The sequence below is a fragment of the Papio anubis genome, chromosome 12, assembly GCF_008728515.1.
Source record: "Papio anubis isolate 15944 chromosome 12, Panubis1.0, whole genome shotgun sequence".
NCBI lineage: Eukaryota > Metazoa > Chordata > Mammalia > Primates > Cercopithecidae > Papio > Papio anubis.
The window spans coordinates 46202681-46222765 of record NC_044987.1 but is presented as its reverse complement, the minus strand read 5'-3'; the positions used below and the strand labels follow the sequence as shown (position 1 = coordinate 46222765).

The following is a 20085-nucleotide window of genomic DNA, read 5'->3' as shown; positions in this document are numbered from 1 at the left end:
CAAAAAAGAAACTACAGGCCAATATCTCTGATGAATAATGGTGCAAAAATCGTTAACAAATACTAGCAAACTGAACTCAACAACACATTGAAAAGATCATTCGCCATGACCAAGTGATATCCCAGGGATGTAAGGATGGCTCAACATGCAAATCAATCATATCAACAGAATGAAGGATAAAAATCACATGATTGTTTCAATATATGCTGAAAAAGCATTTGAACTAATTTAACACCACTTTATGATAAAAACCCTCAAAACAAACAAACAAACAAACAAACAAAAAACCAGAGTCCAGAAGGAACATATCTGAATGTAATAAAAACTGTATATGACAGACCCACAGCTAGTATTGTACGGAATGGAGAAAAACTGAACATCTTTCCTCTTAGATCTGGAACACAAGATGCCCACTTTCACCACTGTTTTTCAATATAGTATTGGAAATTCTACCTAGAGCAATCACACAAGAAAAAGAAATAAAGGACATTCAAACTGGAAAGGAGGAAGCCAAACTATTCTTGTTTGCAGATCACATGATCCTATATTTGGAAAAGCCTAAAGACACCACAAAAAAACTATTAGAACTGATAACCAAATTCAGTAAAGTTTGGCCAAGGATAATGGCCTCCAGCTCCATTCATCTACCTGCCAAGAACATGATATCACTCTTTTTTTGTGGCCATATAGTATTCCATGGTGTATGTGTACCACATTTTCTTTTTATTATTATTATTATTATTATTATTATTATACTTTAAGTTCTAGGGCACATGTGCATAACGTGCAGGTTTGTTACATATGTATACTTGTGCCATGTTGCTGTGCTGCACCCATCAACTCGTCAGCACCCATCAATTCATCATTTACATCAGGTATAACTCCCAATGCAATCCCTCCCGCCTCCCCCCTCCCCCCTCCCCATGATAGGCCCCTGTGTGTGATGTTCCCCTTCCCGAGTCCAAGTGATCTCATTGCATGTAATAAAGAATTATTACACATAACCAGAATGAATGAGAAAATAATGGTGCCTGTTAATCTGGGAAAACTGAACAATAATTCAATGTAACTGAACAAATAAATATTGGTATTGCTCTTATCAAATAAATAAATAATATCCATCAATGGAGACAAAGATGTTTTACCATCAAATTCATATAAATTAAAATATTTTGTTACATACTTATATGTAAATAACTGTCTTTTTTAAACAATATAACGAAAACCGCCCCTTTGTTTAGGGGTCTTTTATATTTATGCATAATTTTGCTTTTATTAAAGATGACTGTTACAATCAGGTATATAACCACTTAGTTATATCTATGTTCTGCCTCTTAAAACATGTTCTTAGATAAACCATTTAATCATCTTATTCTTTTCTTCAATTTTCTCCGAACAGTGGTAGAAGTATTATTTGATGGACAGAATAAAGGAAACTGTTTTTGACCACACCAAGATCATACTGATGTCTACGGTATAGTCCTGCCTACAAGGAAGCCCAACTCTAACTTTGTGAGATGGGCCTAGTTTAGGAAGTAACAATGAGGTGGTAACTAAGGATAGTGCTAGTTGTTACCAAAAATTAACAACTTTAGGTATTTCTGTTTTGGGTTTCTGCAGTTTAGGTGCATCCAAAATTTCTTCATAGTCTGCACTCATTCCCTTTGCCCAGCAACTGACTGTGACCGTTCGATCTGAATTCTGACTTTAAGGGCAATCTTTCTTTAAATGTTTCACAGAGCCACAAAGTTTGCAACCACCACCCTCAGCATAGAGTCCTTTGGGATTATCAGGACAAGATCTAGACAGGCTCCCCATTTCTCCACAAACAAAACATGTTGCAAAAAGAAATTCACCAAGACCCGGGTGTACTTTAGCCTTACATTTGGTTGTTTCATGCTCTGTGGACCTACACCTGTAACATTCCAGTGCCCATATCTTGATTTTCAAGAGCAGCAGGGCAATCTGCAATTCCATGATGTGATTTTCTACAATGGAAACACACCATTGCGTTTTTCTTTGCCACTTGTCTTTTTAATCCTCTTCCTTCCCATCGACTGTCTTTTTTTTTTTTTTTTAAATTATACTTTAAGTTCTAGGGTACATGTGCACAATATGCAGGTTTGTTACGTATTTATACATGTGCCATGTTGGTGTACTGCACTCATTAACTCGTCATTTACATTAGGTATATCTCCTAATGCTATCCCTCCCGACCCCCCCGCCACAATAGGACCCGGTGTGTGATGATCCCCTTCCTGCGTCCAAGTGATCTCATTGTTCAATTCCCACCTATGAGTGAGAACATGTGGTGTTTGGTTTTCTGTTCTTGCGATAGTTTGCTGAGAATGATGGTTTCCAGCTGCATCCATGTCCCTACAAAGGACATTAACTCATCCTTTTCTATGGTTGCATAGTATTCCATGGTGTATATGTGCCACATTTTCTTAATCCAGTCTGTCACTGATGGACATTCGGGTTGATTCCAAGTCTTTGCTATTGTGAATAGTGCCACAATAAACATACGTGTGCATGTGTCTTTATAGCAGCATGATTTATAATCCTTTGGGTATATACCCAGTAATGGGATGGCTGGGTCATATGGTACATCTAGTTCTAGATCTTTGAGGAATCGCCATACTGTTTTCCATAATGGTTGAACTAGTTTACAGTCCCACCAACAGTGTAAAAGTGTTCCTATTTCTCCACATCCTCTCCAGCATCTGTTGTTTCCTGACTTTTTAATGATCGCCATTCTAACTGGTGTGAGATGGTATCTCATTGTGGTTTTGATTTGCATTTCTCTGATGGCCAGTGATGCTGAGCATTTTTTCATGTGTTTGTTGGCTGTATGAATGTCTTCTTTTAAGAAATGTCTGTTCATATCCTTTGCCCACTTTTTGATGGGGCTGTTTGTTTTTTTCTTGTAAATTTGTTTGAGTTCTTTGTAGGTTCTGGATATTAGCCCTTTGTCAGATAAGTAGATTGCAAAAATTTTCTCCCATTCTGTAGATTGCCTGTTCACTCTGATGGTAATTTCTTTGGCTGTGCAGAAGCTCTTTAGTTTAATGAGATCCCATTTGTCAATTTTGGCTTTTGCTGCCGTTGCTTTTGGTGTTTTAGACATGAAGTCTTTGTCCATGCCTATGTCCTGAATGGTACTACCTAGGTTTTCGTCTAGGGTTTTTATGGTATTAGGTCTAACATTTAAGTCTCTAATCCATCTTGAGTTAATTTTCGTATAAGGAGTAAGGAAAGGATCCAGTTTCAGCTTTCTACTTATGGCTAGCCAATTTTCCCAGCACCATTTATTAAATAGGGAATCCTTTCCCCATTTCTTGTTTCTCTCAGGTTTGTCAAAGATCAGATGGCTGTAGATGTGTGGTATTATTTCTGAGGACTCTGTTCTGTTCCATTGGTCTATATCTCTATTTTGGTACCAGTACCATGCTGTTTTGGTTACTGTAGCCTTGTAGTATAGTTTGAAGTCAGGTAGCGTGATGCCTCCAGCTTTGTTCTTTTGACTTAGGATTGTCTTGGAGATGCGGGCTCTTTTTTGGTTCCATATGAACTTTAAAGCAGTTTTTTCCAATTCTGTGAAGAAACTCATTGGTAGCTTGATGGGGATGGCATTGAATCTATAAATTACCTTGGGCAGTATGGCCATTTTCACGATATTGATTCTTCCTATCCATGAGCATGGTATGTTCTTCCATTTGTTTGTGTCCTCTTTTATTTCACTGAGCAGTGGTTTGTAGTTCTCCTTGAAGAGGTCCTTTACATCCCTTGTAAGTTGGATTCCTAGGTATTTTATTCTCTTTGAAGCAATTGTGAATGGAAGTTCATTCATGATTTGGCTCTGTGTTTGTCTGTTATTGGTGTATAAGAATGCTTGTGATTTTTGCACATTAATTTTGTATCCTGAGACTTTGCTGAAGTTGCTTATCAGCTTAAGGAGATTTTGGGCTGAGACAATGGGGTTTTCTAAATATACAATCATGTCATCTGCAAACAGGGACAATTTGACTTCTTCTTTTCCTAACTGAATACCCCTGATTTCTTTCTCTTGCCTAATTGCCCTAGCCAGAACTTCCAACACTATGTTGAATAGGAGTGGTGAGAGAGGGCATCCCTGTCTTGTGCCAGTTTTCAAAGGGAATTTTTCCAGTTTTTGCCCATTCAGTATGATATTGGCTGTGGGTTTGTCATAAATAGCTCTTATTATTTTGAGGTACGTTCCATCAATACCGAATTTATTGAGCGTTTTTAGCATGAAGGGCTGTTGAATTTTGTCAAAAGCCTTTTCTGCATCTATTGAGATAATCATGTGGTTCTTGTCTTTGGTTCTGTTTATATGCTGGATTATGTTTATTGATTTGCGAATGTTGAACTAGCCTTGCATCCCAGGGATGAAGCCCACTTGATCATGGTGGATAAGCTTTTTGATGTGCTGCTGAATCCGGTTTGCCAGAATTTTATTGAGGATTTTTGCATCGATGTTCATCAGGGATATTGGTCTAAAATTCTCTTTTTTTGTTGTATCTCTGCCAGGCTTTGGTATCAGGATGATGTTGGCCTCATAAAATGAGTTAGGGAGGATTCCCTCTTTTTCTATTGATTGGAATAGTTTCAGAAGGAATGGTACCAGCTCCTCCTTGTACCTCTGGTAGAATTCGGCTGTGAATCCATCTGGTCCTGGACTTTTTTTGGTTGGTAGGCTATTAATTATTGCCTCAATTTCAGAGCCTGCTGTTGGTCTATTCAGGGATTCAACTTCTTCCTGGTTTAGTCTTGGAAGAGTGTAAGTGTCCAGGAAATTATCCATTTCTTCTAGATTTTCCAGTTTATTTGCATAGAGGTGTTTGTAGTATTCTCTGATGGTAGTTTGTATTTCTGTGGGGTCGGTGGTGATATCCCCTTTATCATTTTATATTGCGTCAATTTGATTCTTCTCTCTTTTCTTCTTTATTAGTCTTGCTAGCGGTCTGTCAATTTTGTTGATCTTTTCAAAAAACCAACTCCTGGATTCATTGATTTTTTGGAGGGTTTTTTGTGTTTCTATCTCCTTGAGTTCTGCTCTGATCTTAGTTATTTCTTGCCTTCTGCTAGCTTTAGAATGTGTTTGCTCTTGCTTCTCTAGTTCTTTTAATTGCGATGTTAGAGTGTCAATTTTGGATCTTTCCTGCTTTCTCTTGTGGTTATTTAGTGCTGTAAATTTCCCTCTACACACTGCTTTAAATGTGTCCCAGAGATTCTGGTATGTTGTATCTTTGTTCTCATTGGTTTCAAAGAACATCTTTATTTCTGCCTTCATTTTGTTATGTACCCAGTAGTCATTCAGGAGCAGGTTGTTCAGTTTCCATGTAGTTGGGCGGTTTTGATTGAGTTTCTTAGTCCTGAGTTCTAGTTTGATTGCACTGTGGTCTGAGAGACAGTTTGTTATAATTTCTGTTCTTGTACATTTGCTGAGGAGTGCTTTACTTCCAATTATGTGGTCAATTTTGGAATAAGTGCGATGTGGTGCTGAGAAGAATGTATATTCTGTTGATTTGCGGTGGAGAGTTCTATTGATGTCTATTAGGTCTGCTTGCTGCAGAGATGAATTCAATTCCTGGATATCCTTGTTAACTTTCTGTCTCGTTGATCTGTCTAATGTTGACAGTGGAGTGTTGAAGTCCCCCATTGTTATTGTATGGGAGTCTAAGTCTCTTTGTAAGTCTCTAAGGACTTGCTTTATGACCACATTTTCTTTATCCAGGCTATAGTTGATGGGCATTTAGGTTGATTCTATATGTTTACTATTGTGAATAGTGCTGCAATGAACATATGCATGCATGTGTCTTTATAATACAATGATTTATATTTTGGGGGGAACAGAAAAATAATTCATGTCCTCACTTTTAAGTGGGAGTTAAATGATGAGAACACAGGGACACACAGAGGGGCACAACACACACTGGGCCTTTTGGAGGGTATAGAGTGGGAGGAGGAAGAGGATCAGGAAAAATAATTAATGGGTGTCAGGCTTAATAACTGAGTGATGAAATAATCTGTACAACAAACCCCATGACATAAGCCTACCTATGTAATAAACCATACCTTGTACCCTTAAACATAAAATAAAAGTTAAAAAAGAGAGAAAAATGTTAGTTAATATTTTAAAAAATTAAGTAAAGTTGTAAGGATACAAAATCAACATACAAAATCAGTAATATTTCTAAATCCCAATGGAAAAAATCTGAAAAGTAATAAAAAATATTTTTCCATTTATGGTAATGACAAATAAAATTAAATATCTAAGAATTAATGAAAGAAGTGAAAGATCTCTACAAAAAAAACAATAAAACACTGATAAAAATGGAAAAGAATACAAAAAAATGGAAAGATATTCCATGTTAATGGATTGGAAGAATCAATATTGTTAAACTGTCCATATTACCCGTAGCAATATACAGGTTCAATTAAATCCCTATCAAAATACTAATGACATTCTTCACAGAAATAGAAAAACAATCCTGAAATTTCCATAGAATCACAAAAGGCCCAGAATAGCCAAAACTATCCTAAGCAAACAGAACAAAACTGGAGGAATTATATTACCTGACTTCAAATTATGCTACAGAGCTATACCAAAACAGCATGATCCTGGCTTAAAAACAGACACATAGACCAAAGGAACAGAATAGAGAACCCAGAAACAAATCTACACACCTACAGTAAACTCATTTTTGACAAAGATGCCAAGAAAATACATCAGAGAAAATACAATCTCTTCAATAAATGATGCTGGGAAAACTGGATATCCCTATATAAAAGAAGGAAACTTGATCCATATCTCTCACCTTATACAAAAATCAAATTAAAATGAATGAAATACTGAAATCTAAGACCTCAAACTATGAAATTACTGTGAGAAAACATTAAGGAAACTCTCCAGGACATTGATCTGGGCAAAAATTTCTTGGGCAGCACCCCACAAGCACAGGCTACTAAAGCAAACATGAACAAATGGATCACATCAACCTAAAAACTTTTACATAGCGAAGGAAACACTCAAAAAAGTGAAGAGACAAACAACAGAATGAGAGAAAATATTTACCTACTACCCATCTGACAAGGGATTAATAACCAGAATATAAAGGAGCTCAAACCACTCTAATAATCTGATTAAAATAATGGTCAAAAGATTTGAGTAGACATTTCTCAAAAGAAGATATACAAATTGCAAACAGGCATATGAAAAGGTGCTCAACATCATTAATTATCAGAGAAATGGAAATCAAAACTATAATGAGCTGTCACCTCACCCCAGTTAAAATAGCTTTTATTCAAAAGTCAGGCAGTAACAAATGCTGGGGCAGATATGGAGACAAAGGAGCCCTCATATACTTCTGATGAAAATGTATATTAGTTCAACCACTATGGAGAACAATTTAGAGGTTCCTCATAAAACTGAAAATAGGGCTACCATGTGATCCAGCAATTCCATTGCTGGATATATACCCAAAAGGAAGGAAATCATTTTATAAAAGAGATACCTACATTTCCATGTTTGTTGTAGCTCTATTCACAGTAGCCAAGATTTGGCAGCAACCTAAGAGTCCATTAGCAGATGAATGGATAAAGAAAAAGTGGTACCTATACACAATGGAGTACTATTCAGCTATAAAAAAGAATGAAATCCTGTCATTTACAACAACATGGAAAGAACTGGAGGTCATTATGTAAAATGAAATAAACCATTATGTAAAATGAAATAAATGAAAGACAAACATCTCATGTTCTCACTTAACTTGTGGGACCTAAAAATTAAAAAGATTGAACTCATGGAGATATAGAATAGAAGGATGGTTGGCAGAGGCTGGGAAAGGTAGTGTGGGGTGGGGTGGAGGTGGAGATGGTTAATGGGCACAAAAAAATAGAATGAATAAAACCTAGTATTTGACAACACAATGGAGAGACTAGAATCAATAATGATTTAATCGTACATTTATAAATAACTAAAGGAGTATAAATGGATTGTTTATAACACAAAGTATAAATGCTTGAGGGGATGAATATCCAATTTTCCATGATGTGGTTATTACACATTGTATGCCTCAACAAAAATATCGCATATACCTCATAAATATTTACACCTACTGTGTAGGTGGCTGTGTAGTATTCCATCATATATGTGATATATGTGATATGAGATATATATTATATATACTTATGTATATAATTATACATATAATATGTAATCACTTTTTTAATCCAATCCACCATTGTTGGCCACTTAGCTTGATTGCATGTCTTCGCTACTGTGAATAGCACAGCGATGAACAAGTGAGTGCACGGGTTTTTTTGCTAGAATGATGTAGTTTCCTTTGGGTATATACCCAGTAACGGGATTGCTAGGTCAAATAGTAGCTCTGTTTTACGTTCTTTGAGAAATCTCTAACCTGCTTTCCACGGTGGCTGAACTCATTTATATTATATATATATACCAACAGTGCATGTGTTCTCTTTTCTCTGTAGCCTTGCCAACATCTGTGTTTTTTTTTTTTTTTTTTGACTTTTTCATAATAGCCATTCTGACTGGTGTGAGATACCTCATTGTGGTATTGATTTGGATTTTTCTGAAAATAAGTGTCGTGGAGCATTTTTTTTTCATATGTATGTTGGCTACTTATATGTCTTCTTTTGAAAAGTGTTCAGTCTGTTGCCCACTTTTTAATGGGGTTATGTGTTTTTTGCTTGTTCAGTTATTTAAATTCCTTACAGACTCTGGATATTAGACATTTGTCAGATGCCTAGTTTACTAATATTTTTTCCCATTCTCTAGGTTGTCTGTTTACTCTGTTGATAGTTTATTTTGCTGTGCGGAAGCTCTCTCATTTAATTGGGTCCCATCTGTCAATTTTTTTCTTGAAGGTGATTTTGAGGACTTAGCCATAAATGATTTCCAAAGGCCAATCTACAGAATGGTGTTTCCTATGTTTTCTTCTAAAGACGGAGTCTCGCTCTATCGCCCATGCTGGAGTGCAATGGTGCGATTTCTGCTCACTGCAGCCTCTGCCTCCTGGGTTCAAGCAATTCTCCTGCCTCAGCCTCTTGAGTAGCTGGGATTACAGGCGCGCACCACCATGTCCGGCTAATTTTTGTATTTTTAGTGGAGACGAGGTTTCACCATGTTGGTCAGGCTGGTCTTAAACTCCTGACCTCGGCCGGGTGCAGTGGCTAACGCCTGTAATCCCAGCACTTTGGGAGGCCGAGGTGGGCGGATCACGAGGTTAGGAGTTCAAGACCATCCTGGCTAACACGGTGAAACCCCATCTCCACTAAAAATACAAAAAAAAAAAAAAAAAAAAAAAAAAAATTAGGCATGGTGGTGGGCGCCTGTAGTTCCAGCTGCTAGGGAAGCTGAGGCAGGAGAATGACGTGAACCCGGGAGGCGGAGCTTGCAGTGAGCCGAGATCGCGCCACTGCACTCCAGCCTGGGCGACAGAGGGAGACTCCGTTTAAAAAACAAACAAACAAACAAAAAAACCACTGCGGCCCGCCGTTTTCTTCTAAAATTCTTATGGGAAAACCGTTCTTTACAGAAGAATAACTCGTAAATGTAGAAGTTTTCAAAAGCCATTTTACAACTACCACAATAATAAGTGAGTCGGAGAAATCATTAATTGGTACTAAAATCAGCAGGTGAAAGTTAATTGGGGAATAGGATATTCAGGTGATTGTTGAAAATACATAATGTGAATCAAATCTCGGGATAACAAATCTGGCAAATCTAAATTGGGAGACATTTTACATAATTGGCTTGGATACTCATTTTTCAGTTCAATGTTTATGTATAAAAATACAATTGATTTTTGTGCAATGACCTTACACTTTTTAATTTGACATTGAGTTTGCTAAATTCATGCATTGTTTCAAAAATATTTTTGATCAGAATCAGACAATTAAGTAAAATAAAATAGATGAAGATTTTATAGATATTCTTTACTAGTTTGAGAAAATTTGCCTTTTATTTCTAGTTTTCTGAGTTTTAAATCGTGGTGCATGTTAACTTTTGTCAATTTTTTTTCTGTATCCATTAAGAAGGTATTTGATTAACATGGTGAAACACATTGATGAACCTTTGATTCCTGGTATAAAACCCAATTTTTCATGATTCATTATCTATTTTATATATCATTGGCTTTGATTTGCACTTGTAAAAAGTAATACAGAGATAACCTGTGTACCTTTTACCGGGTTTCTCCATTGACATTGAAATAATCCACCAAGCTTGCTTAGCATTTCCAGTTGTGCTTGTATGTGTGTGTGTGTCTTTAGTTCTTGCAATTTTACTATGTCGAGTTTGTGTATCCATCATTATAGTGAAGAACATTTCTTTCACCTCAAGGATCTGTTGTGTTGCTGTTTTTATTTTTTCTTTTCTTTTCTTCTTTTTTTGAGATGGAGTCTTGCTGTGTCACCCAGGCTGGAGTGCAGTGGTGAGATCTCGGCTTGCTGCAAGCTCGGCCTTCCAGGTTCACCCTATTCTCTTGCCTCAGCCTCCCTAGTAGCTGGGACTACAGGTGGGCACCACCACGCCTGGCTAATTGTATTTTTAGTAGAGACAGGGTTTCACTGTGTCAGCCAGGATGGTCTTGATCTCCTGACCTCGTGATCCACCCACATCAGCCTCCCAAAGTGCTGGGATTACAGGCGTGAACCTCCGCACCTAGCCGTTGTGTTGCATTTTTATAGCCACATCTACCTTCCACATCCCCAACACCTGGCAACCACTAATCTGTTTTCCATATCTTAAATTTTGTCAGTTCAGTAATGTTACATAATGGAATTATACAGTATGTAACCATTTGGAATTGGCTTTTTGTCACTCAGTATATTTCCCTTTTAATTGCTGAGTAATATTCCATGCTAAGGATATATCACTGTCTGTTAACCATTTGCCCACTGACAATTTTCAGTTTGTTTACAGTTTTGGGTTATTACATGTAAGTGTTATGAATATTTATGTATAAGTTTTTGTGTGAGCATAAGCTTTTATTCTATGGCATAAATGCCCAAGAACACAAATGCTGGGTTTACAGTGGTTGCATGTTTAATTTTATAAGAAACTGCCTACTATTTTCAAGAGTGGCTGTAACAGTTTACATTCCCAACATCAATGTTTAGATTCCAGTTTTTCTGAATTCTTGTCAGTATCTGACAACATCATAAACAAATTTTAGCCATTATGACAGATATCTTACGACATCTTATTGTAGTTTAAATTTGCTTGTCACTAGTGGCTACTGATGTTGAACGTATTATCATGTGCTTATTTGCCATCTGTACATCCTCTTCGGTGGAATGCCTCTATTCATGCCTTCTGTTCATTTTCTAATTGGAATTTTTTTCTTTTACATTGAGTTTCAACAGTTCTTTGAACTTCCACCTTTTCTGTGATTGGATACCTATGATATTTCTGGTGTGAGGCAATATTGCCTTGTTCTTTTATGAACACTCTTATTCATGTCTTTGTTGTGTATAAATTTGCATTTATGTTAGTATACACATAAGAGTAGAATTGTGAGTCACAGATCTGCATGTGTTTAGCATTAGTAAATATTGACAAATAATTTCAAAGTGGTTGCACCGACTTTATACTTTCATCGGCTGTGTATGAGAGCTCCTTGGCAACATTTGTTAATGTCATTTTTTAACACGTTCTTTGGATGTGTAGTGGTATCTCATAGGTTTTAATTTTCATTTCTCTGCTGATTAACAATGTTGAGGACATTTCTCTTTTTTTTGTTCAGATGGATTGTCATCTTGTACTCTCTCAAAGACATTTGCTCATTTACTTTTTAAAAAAGTGATATCTTCTCTACTCTATCAATTTTTTCATCCTTTTAATAATGTCTTGAATAATGTTTTTAAATTTTAATGAAGTAACTTTTATTAATCTGTTTATATAGTTAATGCTTTTTCTTCACAGCCAGTCTTGTACTTGCTTCTTTGAAAGTAATGTGTTTTTATTCTCTAACAACATTTAAGATTTTTTCTCAGAATCATTGACTAATACCAAAATCTATATTAGTCAGAGTTCTCTAGAGGGACAGAACTAATAGGATAAATGTATACATAAAGGGGAGTTTATTAAGGAGTACTGACTCACACAATCACAAGGCGAGGTCCCACAATAGGCCATATGCAAGCTGAAGAGCAAGGAAGCCAATCTGAGTCTCAAAGCTGACAAACTTGGAATCCAATATTCGAGGGCAAGAAGAGTCCAGCATGGGAGAAAGATATAGGCCAGAAGTCTAAACCAGTCTAAATGACTTTAGACATTTTCTTGTGTTTTCTTTCTGCAATTTTCTTTATGCAAGGATCTGAATACCTCAAATTTGGTTGACAAAGTGTCTTGAACTCCAGTTTTTGGGGGCATCCCATTCGAGCAAGAGTACTGCAGTTTCTCCTCCTGCTTTATCCCCTGAAGCAAATTGACAAATTGCAGGCAGAAAAATAGCTGTTCTGATCTACGACTAACCTCAATGCCTTTTTTTTTTTCTTTTGGGATAATGGCTCCTTAAATCCTGTTTGCCTTGATTTCTCTCTAATGATTTCAAAACACTATTTTTAAAAATCCAGGTTTTATAGTTGTCAGTACCCATATGAACAAAAAATAGTAATAAAATAAAATAAAATTAAAATTAAAATCCAGGTTTTATAGTTGTTCTTAGTTGTAATACTAGTCAGATACAAACTACTCCTTCATAGCTAGAAGCAAGATTATGATTATTAATGTTAATAATCAAATCATCTCAAATTTTGATAATGGGAGTCCTTTGGATTCTGGATCATTTTGATATGTACCCTCAATTCGTGATACTCCTTTACTCTCTGTCACAACAAAATGTTTCAAGGTCACTTTGTACTTACTCTGCCAAAGACATAGATTCAGTTATATCTCTAAGGATTCCAGTTATTTGTAGTGAATAATGATGTTTAGAAGCCAAGATCTGGGGAAAAAGTATACTTATGGCTACCAGGGTAACATTGCTTCTGAATCTTTCCATGGCTTAATTGCATGTATTTAATCATTAATGCTAACAAAAATTCAAATACAATACCATAGCATTTGTCCTTGCCTTTTCCTATTCCATATTTACCCTTTCATCCTACAGTACATAAACCAGTGTTAAAATGTCTATACCAATGCCATCACTGATACAACTTAATAAAGCTCACAATTTCTGTTCATTTCTTTTTATTCTTAGCACATTTTATTAAGAGTGTACATTCAAAATATGATTTTCTTAGATTAATTTTTTCTATATAAATATGTTATCAATCAACATAGAGTTAGGGTCACTTGTTTCTCTTTTGTGTTGAATTTTGTTGAACATATCAATGGAATCAAATGATTATTTACTTGAGAACTATTAATATAAGGATTTATATTAATAGATTTACTAATATAAGGATTTATATTAATAGATTTACTAATATTGATATAAGGATTTATATTAATAGATTTCTTAATAGTGAGTCTTTCTTTAATCTCCAGAACAAATATGATTTGGTGATGATGTATTATTTTCTTGACACCTTGTTGGCGGGTTTCATTTGCAAATACTTAGGATTCTTGAATCAATATTCATAAGGAAACATGATTTCCTTGTTTTTTGTGTGTGTCTTTGTCAGGTTTAGTTATCAACATTACATTTGTTTCAAACTTTTTCTCATTCTATTTTATTTCTATGCTTTGGAACAATTTAAAAAAGAATGATTTTTAAAGAATTGGTCAAATTTCCCATATAATCATCTAGTTTGAGTGATTTTTGAGCAGGCAGTTCTTTGAATTCTTTATCATTTTTTATGTCAGTTTGTTGAAGCATTCTATTACAACCAGGGTCAATTATGACAAATAGTATTTTTGCATAGTATTTTCAATACATTTCCATAGATTTCCCTGTAACAGTCTCATAATTTTGTACATTTCATTGTTATTTTCCCTCTGCAGTATTTCATTTTGTAGATAATTCAATACTTTCACCTTTTATTCTTTGAATAATTACATAATAGTGGTTTGTTCATTTGGTAGCTTTACTCAAAGAGCCATAATTGCATTACCTTGACTTTTAATATATTTTATTAATTTATAATTTGAGTACAGTAAAGTGTACCCATTCTAAGCATATAGTTTGAGCACTCTTGGAAGTGCACTTTTGTAAACACATCATAATCAAGACATAGAACATTCTCACCTCCAGAAAAACTCGTTTAGGCACATTTGTAATAAATCTCCACTACCATTTCCGTCATTAATCTAAAGAAAACCACTAATCTGCTTTCTATCACAACAGGTTTGTTTTGCTATTCTAGAATGTCATATAAATAAAGTGATACAGTATGTGGTCTTTTGTGTCTGCCTTCTTTCACTTAATATAATGCTTTTGACATTCATCAAGTTGCTCTATCAGTTCATATCTTATTATTAATATTATTGTAGAGGTATAATAACTTGTATATACTTTTACTGTGTAGTTTATATATCTTCTTTGGGAAGTATCTGTTTCAATCTTCTGTTATTGCTATTTGGGGTATTTGCCTTCTTATTAATAAATTGTAAGAATACTCATTCCAAAAGGTATAAACAATCACAAAGATACATAAATATATGGTAACAGTGTAGATAAATTGTTTTATAGTTATATAATATACTATTGTGTGTGCATTGTATATGTATATAGAGAAAATATGAAATACTTTCTGCTAGTCTGTGAGTTGTCTTTTTATTATATTAGTGGCATTTTTTGAAGAGTCTTGCCTGATCCTCTACCTCTGCATCCCGTTATCTCTAGCCTTTTCAGTTACATGACCCAAGATATTTCCCTGTAAAATCTAGCATGAGCTGGGGTTTTGCCCAGCAGAAAGAATCCTGAGCAATGCCTAGTGAGCTTAAGGCAATTTTTCTACAGCTTTCCTAGTGTCCGGATGTTAAATCAACAAATGTATTAATTACCATTTCAGAACCCAAGCTCAGAGCAGTGGAGCAGTTGGTTCCAGACCACATAGCAATTGCAATGCTGATTTTTATTTTCCTCTGGGAGGTAGATGGTATATTTTTCTCCATAATGTTTGCTTCTCGTCATTTATCAATTTGATATTTTTCTAAGCCATTTAACAGTTTTATTTATCAATTTTGATGCATGCCTTCACTTCCAACTAGACTGAGTTCTTTAATAGCAATGTGTTTCCTCACAATTAGTAAGTACTAAAAGTAGTCTGAGCACACTAAACTTACTGGTTCTCTTATGTTCTATCAGAATAAAACAAACAACTTTACCTCAATTTTCTGTAAACTCATTTGGTGATCATTTTATCTTCTTCATACTACCTTTTACCCAGTCAAATACCACATACTAATTATGTATCTGCAAAATCTAATTCTTCATCTTCACTATTATTTCCTTAGTCCAGACACATCATTTCTTGCTTAAGTGGCTTATCATTTCTACTTTGATTCTCTGCTTTTTGGCAGGTAAAACTTTAAAGACACATCTAAGATATAATCCACATTGCAATCAGCAATGCTTTACAAATATCTATTCAATTTACTTATTTATTTGCTATGCGCCAGTACTCTGCTGTGCTTTGTGGTTGTTAAGATGAAAAAAGAAGAGCTCCTGGCCTTCCTTTTATAAGTAGAGTAGACAAACTTCAGAAAAATAATTAGGAATCAAAGAAGCAAGTATGAGTCAATTTATTTGGGAGCATATAAATGGCACTAAATACTTGAGCTGAACCTTGAAAGCGGAGTAGAAATTTGTTTGTTGTGTTCCTTTGTTTTTAGATGGAGTCAAGTTGAGAAATAATTTAGATTGTGTCCTGTAAGCAATGAAAAAGAAAATTGGTCATTATTTTTATTTTTAAAAGATAATGTTAGTGGCAATTTAGAGACTGCTTGGAATTCAGAAGTTTTGATCATGTGACTCTTTTTTGTATGACTATACTGAGTATTTGGAATTTAATCAAGAAAATTTGCCATTTTAAAAAAACTTCAGCCGCTGTTTTTTTTTTTTTTTTTTTTTTTTTTTAAATAATAGAGCAGCAAAGCACCATAAATCAGACCTATTTATGCTGCAGAGATTTGCTTAACAGGTTCCTTAGGCCAGTGTAAAGAAGCTAGGCACGTAATACCCTGGATAAGCAGAACTGTGGTATGGGGATAAATGCAGAAAACTTAGGAACCTATCGAGAGGGAGGGTCTCCTTTCTTCTTGATGTTCAGGTTTTACTCAAGAATTGATTCGTTTCCACAAAAGATCCACTGATCCAGCAAGGACTGAAAGGGAGTGTACCAAGAGGGGAAGGAGAGCCTGACTGGCGAGGTAGGCTCAACGGTAGGACCTAAATAGACATGAGAATGGACATGTGGCTGACATTATCAACTCCTCCTTAGCCTAGAGGAGAACTTTAGGCACAGTGACTGGGCCTTAAATGTAAACTAAAGAACCTTGACCTTTTAAGTCCAATCTAGAGCATCTTTAAATGAAGGGAATGCTCGTGGGAGTGGGATCCAGACCAGTAAAGGTGTCTTTGCTGCAACTGATCAGGAAATGTTCACTGGTGCAGCACCAGCCCTCAGCTGCACCACTGATAGTAAAAGAAACAAGGTAAACAAAACACTGGCATTTGCTTGTGGCCAGATCTGATTCTTAAGTTCTTGTTTAGCCTAGAAGCAGTTGCAGCTGTTTTCAACTGAATCATTCCCAGGGGTTCTTAGACAACTGCTGTGTATTGAGAAAGCCCCGAGAGACACTCTACAACCTTTGCTGTGTTAATTTTCTTGGGCTGCCATAACAAAGTACAACAGACTAGGTGGCTTAAACAATAGAAATTAAGTTCTCACAGTTCTGGGGGTTAGAAGTTAGAGATCTGAGTATCAGCTGGACTGGATCACTCTGCATTCTCTCTCCTTCACTTGTAGATGGCCATCCTCTCCCTGGGTCCTCACATGGCCTCTGCAGATATCTGTGTCCTCATATCCTCCTCTTATAAAGTCACCAGTCATATTGGATTACAGTTCACCCTACTGACCTCATTCTACCTTAATTACCCCTTTAAACAGCGTATCTCCAGGCCAGGTGAGGTGGCTCACACCTGTAATCCCAGCACTTTGGGAGGCCCAGGCAGGCAGATCACTTGAGCCCAGGAATTTGAGACCAGCCTGGGCAACATGGTGAAAACCCATCTCTATAGAAAATACAAAAATTAGCTGGGTATGGTGGCTCATGCCTATAGTCCCGCATAGTCTGAGCTACTTGGGAGGATCACCTGAACTCTGGGATGCTGAGGCTTCAGTGAGCCATGACCACACCACTGCACTCCAGCTTGGGCAACAGAGGGAAACCCTGTCTACAACAACAACAACAACAACAACAACAACAACAACGAGCCTGTCTCCAAATACAGTCACATTTTTAGGTACCAGGCATTAGGGCTTCAATACATGAATTTTGGCGAGATGATAAAACTCAGCCTATAACACTTACCATGTTGCACGAATGGAGACTCGAGTGAATTTGAATGTTAAAAGGATATAGCCCCTTAAAAATTATTTTCTTGTCAGATCTTTACTCATCACCATTTTAATCAAATCTAATGCTGTAGTAACTTACTTCAGAACTTTGTGTTAAACAACCAAATCACTATAGAAGACACAGCTGGGTTCCCTGTGTGTTCCTCTCCATTCCCATTCATGTCTGTCCCTCCAGAGAGGTTTCCAGTATGTATCCTAAAACATTGCTAGGATATTTTTATTCTTTTGTTGTAAGCTTATCTGTACTCCAAGATGGTGAAGTAGATCATACCAGTTACATCTGCTTACTATTCTTATATAAATGTTAACTTCAGAATAAATCCATACTCTGTAGCATGGCATGTTCCTTAAATATCTGTCCTCTGCGCGCCGGTCGAACGCGCTATGCCAGTGAACTTTGCTGTATCTCCGGTGCCGTGTCTCTTTTGACGGAAGATGTTTGGTGTGTAGACCGTGGCCTTTGTTGCCGTTACCATCGATTGCAATAGTTTGTTTTTGTTTTGTTTGCTGGCTGTTCTGTTCTTTGTTTTCGTGCCAGCAGGTTCGGTTGCCATGGTGGTTTGTTTACTTGCGTATTCGCAACATCAACCGATGGCACCCATCATTCATTCTTTACCATCGGTCATAACTCCCAGGCCGTCCTCACCGCCCTCACGATGGGCCGGTTATACATGAAAGTACGCTTCCGGTCCGGTAGATGGCTGGTTTCCCACTGCCGGTGGTATGCGTTGTTTGGTTTCCCATTCTTATTGATGATTTTACTTCAGGAATGATGGTTTCCAGCTGCATCCAGGTCCTACAAAGGACCTATTCAATGCTTTTTATGGCTGCTACCAATTATTCCATGGTGTATATGTGCCACATTTTTCTTAATCCAGTCTGTCACTGATGGACATTTGGTTGATTCCAAGTCTTTGCTATTGTGAATAGTGCATAATAAACATATGTGTGCATGTGTCTTTATAGCAGCATAGGTTATAATCGCTTGTGTATATACCCAGTAATGGGATGGCTGGGTCATATGGTACATCTAGTTCTAGATCCTTGAGAAATATGGCCATACTGTTTTCCATAATGGTTGAACTAGTTTACAATCCCATAACAGTGTAAAGTGTTCCCTCTTCTCCACATCCTCTCCAGCACCTGTTGTTTCCTGACTTTTAATGATTGCCATTCTAACTGGTGTGAGATGGTATCATAATTTAATGGTTTTGATTTGCATTTCCTCCTGAAGTGGCCAGTGATGAAGAGCATTTTTCATGTCTGTTGGCTGTATGAATGTCTTCTTTTGAGAAATGTCTGTTCATATCCTTTGCCCACTTTTGATGGGGTTGTTTTTTGTTTTCTTGCGAGATTTATTGTGAGTTCTTTGTAGGTTCTGGATATTAGCCCTTTGTCAGATGAGTAGATTGCAGGCACCTCTCCCATTCCATCCGTTGCCTGTTCACTCTGATGGTAGTTTCTTTGTGCAGAAGCTCTTTAGTTTAATGAGATCCCATTTGTCAATTTTGGCTTTTGCTGCCATTGCTTTTTGGTGTTTTAGACATGAAGTCTTTGCCCATGCACCCTATGTCCTGAATGGTACTACCTAGGTTTTTCCTCTAGGATTTTTTATGGTATTAGGTCTAACATTTAAGTCTCTAATCCATCTTGAATTAATTTTAGTATAAGGAGGAGTAAGGAAAGGATCCAGTTTCAGCTTTCTACTTATGGCTAGCCAATTTTCCCAGCACCATTTTATTAAAATAGAGAATCCTTTCCCCATTTCGCCCCATTTCCTCTCAGGTTTGTCAAAGATCAGATGGCTATAGATGTGTGGTATTATTTCTGAGACTCTGTTCTGTTCCATTGGTCTATATCTCTGTTTGGTACCAGTACCCAATACTGTTTTTGGGTTACTGTAGCCTTGTGAATAGTTGAAGTCGAGTGCGTGATGCCTCCAGCTTTGTTCTTTTGACTTAGGGTTGTCTTTAGGAGATCTTGAGGCTCTTTTTTGGGGTTCCATATAGAACTTTAAACGAAGTTTCCCAATTCTGTGAAAGAAGCATTGGTAGCTTGATGGGGATGGCATTGAATCTATAAATAACCTTGGGAATTATGGCGTTTCACGATATTGATTCTTCCTATCCATGAGCATGGTATGTTCTTCCATTTGTTTTGTGTCCTCTTTATTTCACTGAGCAGTGGTTTGTAGTTTTCCCTTGAGAAAGAGGTCAACTACATCCCCTTGTAAGTTGGATTCCTAGGTATTTATTGTCTTTGAAGCAATTGTGAATGGGATTTCATTCATGATTTGGCTCTGTGTTTGTCTGTTACTGGCATTATAAGAATGCTTGTGATTTTGCACATTAATTTGTATCTACAGACTTTGCTGAAGTTGCTTATCAACAAGGAGATTTTTGGGCTGAGACAATGGGATTTTCTAAATATACAATCATGTCATCTGCAAATAGGGACAATTTGACTTCTTCTTTTCCTAACTGGAATACCCTTGATTTC

At 36.5% G+C, this 20085-nt stretch overlaps 1 pseudogene; it reads right to left on the bottom strand.

The window, feature by feature from the left end:
• Positions 1 to 1010: 1010 nt before the first annotated feature.
• Positions 1011 to 18062, bottom strand: LOC101019115 (annotated as a pseudogene).
• Between the last annotated feature and the right edge of the window lie 2023 nt (positions 18063 to 20085).